We start from the raw sequence: 9,283 nt of genomic DNA on the forward strand, positions 1-9,283 counted from the left end.
ACTGTGTGCTGGGTGTGTTGGTATACTGTGTTGGTTGTGTTGGCATACTGTGTGCTGGGAGTGTTGGCATACTGTGTGCTGGGAGTGTTGGTATACTGTGTGCTGGTGTGTTGGTATACTGTGCTGGGAGTGTTGGTATACTGTGTTGGGGTGTTGGTATACTGTGCTGGGAGTGTTGTATACTGTACTGGGTGTGTTGGCATACTGTGTGCTGGGTGTGTTGGCATACTGTGTGCTGGGGAGGTTGCATACTGTGTGCTGGGTGTGTTGGTATACTGTGTGCTGGGTGTGTTGGCATACTGTGTGCTGGGAGGTTGTATACTGTGCTAGGTTGTGTTGGCACAGTGCTGGGGAGTGTTGGTATACTGTGTGCTGGGTGTGTTGGTATACTGTGCTGGTTGTGTTGGCATACTGTGTGCTGGTGTGTTGATATACTGTGTGCTGGGAGTGTTGGTATACTGTGTGCTGGGTGTGTTGGTATACTGTGTGCTGGGAGTGTTGGTATACTGTGTGCTGGTGTGCAGCATACTGTGTGCTGGTTGTGTTGGTATACTGTGTGCTGGGAGTGTTGGTATACTGTGTGCTGGGAGTGTTGGTATACTGTGTGCTGGGGAGGTTGGTATACTGTGCTGGTTGTGTTGGTATACTGTGTGCTGAGTGTTGGTATACTGTGTGCTGGGTGTGTTGGTATACTGTGTGCTGGGAGTGTTGGTATACTGTGTGCTGGGAGTGTTGGTATTCTGTGTGCTGGGTGTGTTGGTATACTGTGTGCTGGGAGTGTTGGTATACTGTGTGCTGGGTGTGTTGGTATACTGTGTGCTGGGAGTGTTGGTATACTGTGTGTGTTGGTATACTACTGTGTGCTGGGAGTGTTGGTATACTGTGTGCTGGGTGTGTTGGTATACTGTGTGCTGGGAGTGTTGGTATACTGTGTGCTGGGAGTGTTGGTATTCTGTGTGCTGGGTGTGTTGGTATACTGTGTGCTGGGAGTGTTGGTATACTGTGTGCTGGGTGTGTTGGTATACTGTGTGCTGGGAGTGTTGGTATACTGTGTGCTGGGTGTAATTTTACAAGGCATTTATTGATTTTGTTTGTTTGTTTAGTTGATTCAGCTGGCAGGGTTGTTTGACACCATTTGATAAGTGATCTTAGTAGTTGAATAACGTAGCAATAAATATTCTAAACCACGTAACCAAATATAAGCTGTTGGTGAAACACTGGTGAATAAAAGAAGAAAATGAAAATGGACATTAAGTTGGACCAGGAGATTTCACATCAAATATTGCCACACAGTATAACCATTCTATCACAAATCAAAAAGTGTTCGTCTGTTGACATGGGTTTGTCAATGGACAGACAGCTTACACTATAAACCTTCCGTCACAACACAAGTCAAAGAGTAGTCACCTGTTGGCTGGGGTTGAGGAGAAGTAGTGGTAAGAGAGGAGCACCAGACTGACCTCAGCGCCGCCACTTGTAAGAATGGTCAGCTGAAACCTTGACTCACCCGGTGTCCAACTACCTGGCCACTGACCAACCAACATTTTCTTTCATCAAGTTCATTGATCGATACTTTCATGAAAGTAAAACTAATTATAATTCGGCAAAAAACAGCGCAACTACTTCCAATTGGCTTAGAATATCAGGATGTGTGGCCAAAGAACTGTAACTCATGTCTGAAACTCTGAATTTCTATAACTGGTGTTAAGTGAAGGTATCTAGTTAAGGTAGAGTTTCAGTGTTAATGTTGTCTCCTAACTGTTGCTAAATGAACGTATCTAGTTAAGGTAGAGTCTCGGTGTTAATTTTGTTTCCTAACTGGTGCTAAGTGAACGTATCTAGTTAAGGTTCAGTTACACTCCATTAGTTACACACACACACACACACACACGGGTAGTTAAAAGTCCCTGCATTCTGAGAGATACACACATGGAAAAAACTGTACACACACACACACACACACACGCACACCTCAAACATAAACGGAGCAACACACATCTGTAAAAGTTCATTTAAAAGAAACACACGCACACGCTCTGGTATAATAGTGTGTGCAGTGTAATAGTGTGTGCAGTCACCCAAAAAAGTCCTGTCGCAAACCATGAACCCCGAGATTCAGACTCTTGAATCCGAAGCATTTATGGACAGAATAATGTATCAGTGTCTACTGCTTCGGGTTCACGAGTCAGACTGCAGTCGGGGTCAAGTGTTCGCTCCCTCCCAAAATGAAGCAGCATCGACCCCAAACGCTATACAGTACAACAGTTAGGGTAAGTCACATCGGAGATTCATTCCCGTGACTCAGATTCACCGCGAAGAGCGAAGTTTTGTCCCCTACTGAACGGTACCTATAGTTCAGTTATTGTGAGTATATCATTTATTGGTTCATTATTGCCAAAACCAGACATAATTACGGTGATGTTTTTTGTCACTTCGCGTTGAAAGCTCAGAAGCCAAGGACGAATTGTCATTTTCTTCATATTAGAAAGTCGTTAACTGTAACTACGGTAAATTTTAATAAATTTCTACTGCATAAAAATTATATAGCCAGGTTTAAGGAGTTCGATACTGCTTTTAGAATGTGTGTGTGTGTGTGTGTGGATCAGGAAAAGGAAGAGCCAAGGTGTGTGGTTGAAGCCTGCGCTCCTGCCTCACTACATTAATTAACTCATGCACAGCCAACATCCAGCTTATTATCATCAAAATCCCTATACCCCCCAAAATCCTATGGTAACGGACGAGTGGCGACGAGGACAGGCAGAGATGACTACCGGGAGTCTCTAGTCACAACTCTGCACATGGTCCTGTCTGTGCGACTGAGCAGCCCTTTCAAGGAACCACTCTGCTCACCCGACATGGGGAGGGGCAATAGGGAGGGGGCTAGAAAAGGTGCCCTAAACATAGCTTGCCTAAAAAAACAACCTGATTGGGCAACCGCACCCAGTAAGGTCATCCTTATGCGGCCGAAAACATAATCAAAATCACAGATCCAAACAAAAAGGAACTATACAACCACTTATGGTCGCTGCATGGAGTGTCAGGACCCTTCTGGCTACTGGCACAAATGAGCGCCTTGAAAGAAGAACTGCCCTTGTTGCAAAAGAGCTGGCTAGGTAAAACATCGGCAAAGCAACCTTTAGTGAGCCCTGGCTCTCAGGTGAGTGTCAACTCACAGAACGGGGGTCTGGTTATACCTTCTTCTGGAAAGGTAAACTTGCTGCGGAGACAAACAGCATTTGTGGAGTTGGCTTTGCCATCCGCCAACGCATCCTACACGGGCTAACTGAAATGTCTATTGGGATCAACGAGCGCCTGAATTACTCACGTCAAGCCTTATTCATCAGTGCATACGCCCCAATACTGGACGCAGAGGTTGACATCAAGGAGGCCTTTTACGCCGACCTCGACAAAGTGCTAAACTCTATCCCAAGAGAATAAAAGGTTGTGCTCCTTGGTGATTTTAATGCCAGAGTTGGCAGAGATGCTGACATTTGGCAGGGAACCATAGAGAAAAATGGACTAGGAAAGTGTAATCCCAACAGCCTACTCCTCCCCAGCATGTGTGCTGCACACAACCTCACTATCACCAATACCTTGTTTAGGCAGGCTGACAAGTTCAAGGGCTTCTGGCATCACCCATGATCCAAACACTGATATCTCATTGACTACATCATTGTTAAAGAAAGAGGTAGCTCTGAGATATCCTCATCACCCGTGCCATGCGTGGCTCAGATCACTGCGACAATGATCAACGGCTCATCAGAGCCAAGCTCTCACTCCACGTCGCTCCAAAACGGCGAAGGCAGCAAGCCTCCAGAAGAGGTTTTAATACTAATCGTCTGGAGGATCCAGCGGTAGCACATGCTTTCAGAGAGCAGCTCGAACATGGGCTGATAAAGAATCCAGCAGCAAGCAACTCAAATCCGAGTGCCGAATTGGATATTCTCGACACTCATGACAAAGACCTGCAGAGAGATCCTCGGTCAGATCGAAAGAATACACCAGATCTGGTTTGATGAAAATGACCAGGCAATCAATGTACTCATCGATGATAAAGGTGCTGCCTTAACAGACTGGCAGAACAACCCTCAGTCTTGGACCAAAGCTGATACTTTCCACAAGAAGAAAGCGGCGGCCCAGCGGGAACTTCACAATCTAAAGAACGACTGGTTTAAAAATAAAGCATGTGAAGCACAAAAATTTGTATATTAGCAGAAGATGCGCAAATTTTTCAATTCCACTAAAACATTTCATGGGCCAATCACTCGTGGCGCAGCACCGTCCTCTCATCCGATGTTAAATCCATAATTAAAGACGATGAAGGCATCTTTCAGTGCTGGAAAGAGCATTCACTGATTAACCGAAACACCGACGTGGATGTCCTGACTACCCAGCAGGTCCCTCAGCATCCAGAACTGACCCACCTCAGCTATCCTCCATCCCTGGATGAGGTAGCTACTGTCATCAAACAGATGAATGAAAATTAACAAAGCCTCAGGGCCTGATGGAATCCCAGCCGAGGTGTATAAATCAGGAGGACCTCTGCTTACCAGCCGTCTCCACTCTCTCCTGGAGAATATATGAGAAAGGGAGGACATCCCCCAAGCTCTTAAAGACACCTCCATTGTCAATATTTATAAGAACAAGGGAGACAGGTCAGATTGTGGCGACTACTGCTGGATCTCGCTGCTATCCTTAGCTGGCAAGATTATCAATTGAGTCCTCCTAAACAAAGTTCTTCCTGAGGCGTAAAACTTCCTCCCAAAATATCAATGTGGCCTTAGACCATCACATGGCACCACTGACATGATCTTTGCTGCCCGCCAGATACAGGAAAAGTGCAGAAAACAGCTTCGTGACCTGTATATGGCTTTCATCGACTTAACCAAGGCTTTCGACTAGGTCAACAGGGAAGCCCACACGTGGACTGTCAGCCGTTTTGGCTGTCCACCAAAATTCGTCGCCATTGTGAGGCAACTCCACACTGGCACGAATGGCAGTGTCCTGCTTAATGGCACTCAGTCTGAGTTCTTCCCCATCCAAACAGGGGTTAAACAAGGGTGTGTACTGGCACCAATTCTCTTTTCCATTTTCTTGGCTGCCTTCCTTATTCGTGCCAGTGCCAATTTCGCCGGCAGGGTGGACATCGAGTACCGGTTGAAAGGTCTTGTTACAATTTCCGGTTACCTGCGGAATCACTAATTAGAGGTGAGCTGGAAGCAACATTCAGAAATGTTAATGGGTTAAGTTTTCAAACCCAATTGGTCTTTTCTCCATTTATTAAAAAAATACAATATTGCACAACTATAAAGATATCACCGTAATTAGCGCTATGAGCTGTGAACATTAATAATGGACGAATCTTTGGGTATAGCTAGCTTCTTAGAGCACACGTATGGGTGGCTCAGCGACGGGAGTAGAACTGGTGGCAGCAGGCTTCTTAATTGATGACTCTGCAATCAAGGTGTGAGGGAACAGTGGGAATACACTGTCACATATCCACTTGATGAATACTCACGGCCCATAGAAAAATTACCCTGGGTGATGTAATTATATAAACCTAATGTAAATAACCCACATTTATATTAGTATTACTGTCTGTTAGACAGGGGATGATACAGTCTTTTCAACATAAGGCGACTCCAGGCAAGAGCAAAGGTGTTGGCAGCTTCCATTACTGAACTTCAGTATGCAGACGACCTCACCCTTGTTGCTCACACTGAACACGACCTACAGGAGATCTTGAAGACCTACGAAGATGCGTATGCACACTTCAGGCTTGAGGTGAATGTACGTAAGACTCAGATTCTCTTTCAACCTGCCCCTGGTTCAGACACACCTCCACCATCCATCCAGCTCAACTGTACTACCCTTCAACTGTACTACCCTCTTTAATGTAACTCACTCTTGGTATCTCGGCTCCCACCTGTCCACCACTGCGGACATCAAAGAAGAGATTAGCATTGGATCAGATGTGCATCTCAAACCTCTGGCAGATCCTGAAACAATGTCTTCAGCTGCAGGGAGCTGAAATTATCTACAAAGTTACACGTATATCGAGCAGTGGTCCTCCCCATCCTGCTATATGGCAGCGAGACATGGGTCACATAAAGGAGGTACCTCAAGGCACTTGAAAACTTTCACCAATATAGTTTACGTTCCATCCTCCGGAGTTCGCTGAGAAGACAAGAGAACAAATGCGAATAGTAAACATACTAAACGTAACGCCGGCGGGCACCTGAAAAGGTATAAGGATAGTCTTAAGCCAAACCTGAAAAAAGGCCAAATCGACTCCCTCACCTGGGAGTAGATTACTTCACATTGTAATGCTTGGAGGAGCACCACACGAGTAGGTGTCAATACTTTCGAGTTAGTCGGACTGCAAACCGAGACACACAAGCGCCAACGTCGGAGTGACTCTGCCTCCACCCCTCCCGCACTAGATGTAGCCCTCCACATGTGCATCTCATGTGAACGACTCTGCCAGTCCCGTAATCGGCCTCTTTAGTCATCTCAAAACTCACCAATGAAGGTATCAACCCTAATAACCCATATCATTGTATCATAGCTGGATGATCATCATACTCGATTCCGAGTGACGGCAAGGTCAGTGACAGAAGGCAACTGTTCTACGCCTGTGGTCGCCTCCCACAAGTAACGGTAACTTCATGCAGTGCCAGCCAACCAAATGAGTCTTTATAACTCAACTTACATCAGTGCGACCATAGAAATAGTAATTATTTCTGCCATGGATATAAAAACAAGTGTTAGGTGTGACAATTCTTGCTCCCAGTGTATCACTCTGATGTGTGGATTGTCGCCCTTAGGGGTGGCCTACACACCGACGCGCGCACGTATGCCCATACTACCCGGACACAGTAGTCCAGCCTGCCCTTTCCTCATAAGAACTAGTTTCTTCTGTATGGGACCACCCGAAGTGGGGAGCATTATGCCGGGTAACAGCCATTGTTGCATTTGTGCGAGCCAGAACCAAAATTGTCACAGCTGCGAATGTGAGAGAAACAAACGACCATGTGTGGTGTGCAGAAAGGGAAACAATTGCCGGAATCCCCATGGCAGGGAGCCGACACAAACTCCGAAAAAGTTTGCCCTCACAGTTTTCTGGACCTGCGGCTTCTTCAATCTTGAGCTGTGACCCCTTGTGGGGCGAGAGTCTGCCAGCTCCATGTAAGGACACTCGACTGAGTAGTGCCCCTTGAGATGCTTATACACCTCAATTAGGTCGCCCCTTGCCCGTCTGTAGTATAAGCTAGGCAAGTTCAGGCGCTCCAATCTCTCAGGGTAGTTGAGGTGCCTAAGTGCATATGTCGGGGACCAGACGGGGTGACAGTACTCCAGATGGGGAAGCACTTCACTCTTAAAGATCGTTACGAGGGACGGACCGTCTAGATATCTGAACGACCTTCTTATAAGACCCAATAATTTATTTGCCTGATTTACCTTCTTCTCGCAATGGCCCGAGAACTTCAGCTCATTGTCAACATACACACCTAGGTCCTTCTCACATTCAGTCTCAAATAGTGCAGTTTCTTCATCCCGTTGGTACATATGATACGCCTCCTTACCGTTGGTACGCCCCAGGTGCATCCTCTTACATTTCGTGACATTGAATCTCAGCAGCCATTTCTTCGACCATTCTTGGAGCTCACAGAGGTCCTTCTGCAGCTCTTCACAGTCCGCTTGGTTCTTGATTTCCCGAAATAACTTGGCGTCATCGGCAAACATTTGTATGGAGGAGTGTACAACGTCAGGCATGTCATTTATGAAACAAACAAACAACAGCGGGCCCAATACACTGCCCTGTGGTACCCCGCTTGTGACAGATACAGATGATGATTTCGTGCCATTAATCACCACACACTGCTTTCAGTCATGTAGAAAGTCTTCTATCCACGCTTGGACATTTCCCCGAATTCCGTACCCTTCCAGTTTGATTTTCAGCCTTTCGAAAGTCTTGGCAAAATCTAGGTAAATATTGTCGATATTACCACCCCGTTGAAGAATATGGGTCCAAATATCCAATACCTTGAGCAATTGTGTTAAGCAGGAGCGCTCCGGCATAAAACCGTGTTGGCAATCCTTTACAAGGTTGTTTCGTAGTGGATGTTCCATCGCGGCATCTCTGATAATACTCTCAAGTACTTTACATATTATGCTGGTCAGGCTCGCCGGTCTATAGTTGTTCGTGGAGTGACGATCGCCCTTCTTGAAGATAGGACTCACATAAGCCACTTTCCAATTACTGGGGACCTTTTGTTCATCCAGGCATTTACAGAACAGGATCTTCAGGGGCTCGGCAAGGTCGTTGCACAACTCTCTTAACACTCTAGGATACACCATGTCAGGACCGGAACTCTTATGGACCTTTAGCTTTGACAGTTTATTTTTAATACCCTCTTCTGTGAACCCAATGTGGGTCAGTGCTGTGTCGAACCGTCTATCCTCAAACGTCAGGAAGGTTAATCTCATCCTCTCTTGTGAACACCGAGGAAAAGAAGTTGTTCAATGTTTCAGTTTTATCCTGGTCAGAATCTGCATAACTACCATCTTCAAGCCTCAGGTCTGATACTCCTACTCGCGTTTTTAATTTCGACTTTGCATAGCGGTAAAACGCCTTTGGGTTTGACTTGACCTCGCTTGCAACCATCCCCTGGAACTCCTTTTCAGCCCTTCTACAGTCTACCTTTGCTTGATTTCTGGCTCTTGCATACATCCTCCTGTCCTGCTCATCGTTTGACCCAACCCACGTCTTGAATTTCTGGGTTTTCTTCTTAACTTTGTCGACCGCCGCATGGTTCATGTGTAGGGATCCCCTCGTATTTCTAGAGGAACTGGGTTTGGTCTTGGGTATATATTTATCGATCAAATGGGTCACTTTATTAGTTATGATATTCACCGTAGTGTCTGCATTCTTGTGCCTTAATGAATCAGGCCAGTGGATACCTTTCATCTCTGAATCGGCTGCTTGTGCAATTAACTAGTCTGTTCACATATATTTATATTTGGGTTTTAAGTAACGAAACCCAAACGGTAGTTCCTTTGTTTATTATAAAAGGGTTGTATATATAATTCCTGAGTGTAGATCGACCGTAAGTCTCACTGTCTAGGAGTGAATGAGAAGGGGACGGCGTTTATGTATTATAAACGTTAGGTCACATCCTTACGATATAAGTTGATGTGAGCGACTGACTGTGACGACCTCGTAGTGCGGGTTTACAGAAATGCTGAGCTATGGGTCTCGCCCTCTTGGGAGAGTTGCCCG

This window comes from Homarus americanus, unplaced genomic scaffold (assembly GCF_018991925.1).
Source record: "Homarus americanus isolate GMGI-L3 unplaced genomic scaffold, GMGI_Hamer_2.0 scaffold23578, whole genome shotgun sequence".
Lineage (NCBI taxonomy): Eukaryota > Metazoa > Arthropoda > Malacostraca > Decapoda > Nephropidae > Homarus > Homarus americanus.